Below are 1,198 nucleotides of genomic sequence, written 5' to 3' on the forward strand. Positions count from 1 at the left end.
AAAAAAAAAACCTACCCGCTTGGGACCTAACCGTCTAGAAGTTACAGCTGAGACAGTGTCCGCTTGGAATATTTCTAACCCATGAAGACAGTGGGGTATGAGAACAGTCTTTTTAACTAGACAGTAAAAAAACCGTTCTCATACCCCACTGTCTTCATGGGTTAGAAATATTCCAAGCAGACACTGTCTCAGCTGTAACTTCTAGACGGTTAGGTCCCAAGCGGGTAGGTTTTTTTTTTATTTTCCGTTCGGGCGGCGTAGCCGCCCGAACCCAAGCATTACTGTCTATACACCCCACTGTCCACATGGGTTAGGATTTATTTGTTTTATAGCACACATTTTAAATTTGGTGCCTGTTGGACCGACAAGTAACGAGACGCATGCGCATGAAGTCAGAGAGCATGAAGAAAGCATACTGGTAGCACTACACATAGTCGGTATGACAGATTTCCTAACCTGCAGAGTCGTCAACTTTAACGCTAAATATCTCGGTTCGCGAGGCAGAGCGACACTTTTTTCTGCCAGATTCTTTCGTTTTGTGCAAAAACGCGTCGAATAAGCCTAATTTCATCGAAATCGGAGGTGAGGGAGGTATTCTGAATAATTACCGAAAGTTCCTTTAAACAAATAGAATAAATAGTTAATACAAATAATAATAAAGAAATGTATTTGTTTGTTATTTTTTACGTCTGCAACCGACACGTGACTGTGACGTCGCTTACGCATGCGCATGAACATTCCCATGCGAGAATAATTCCCACACTGTGTCGGCTGCTTTCACAGCCGTATCTGTGACAGTTAGCCGTTAGGTGCCCGTGCCGACCGTGCCCCGTAAAGGGCTCTAAGTCTTTACGAATTTTCGTGCATTTTTTGCGAGAGGTAAAGTTCACATGTTTTATATATTTTATGTACAATGTTTTTGTTGGAATACTAGTAAGGTTTTCTGCAGTTTTCCTTACTCTCGCAACGAATGTTGGTATTCACGTAATAAATCAGCTGCAGACGTAAAAAATAACAAACAAATACATTTCTTTATTATTATTTGTATTAACTATTTATTCTATTTGTTTAAAGGAACTTTCTTCTCTTTGTAACTCCCTTCATATTTCCTTCCTTGCTAGGGGCCTAACGATACTTCAGATTTTATCCAGATACCAAGAAGACTAGAACTAAGGAGGATCAACTCGTGTGGTGGGGG

General features: G+C 40.7%; 1 protein-coding gene across 1 annotated transcript in view; it reads right to left on the reverse strand.

The window, feature by feature from the left end:
* Positions 1-1,198, reverse strand: part of Dnali1 (Putative inner dynein arm light chain, axonemal Dnali1) — a 5,617-nt gene that overhangs the window by 2,533 nt on the left and 1,886 nt on the right. The gene's annotated exons all lie outside the window — the stretch shown is intronic.

Source organism: Mycetomoellerius zeteki, unplaced genomic scaffold (genome assembly GCF_001594055.1).
Source record: "Mycetomoellerius zeteki isolate Tzet28-1 unplaced genomic scaffold, Tzet1.0 scaffold470, whole genome shotgun sequence".
Classification (NCBI taxonomy): Eukaryota; Metazoa; Arthropoda; class Insecta; order Hymenoptera; family Formicidae; genus Mycetomoellerius; species Mycetomoellerius zeteki.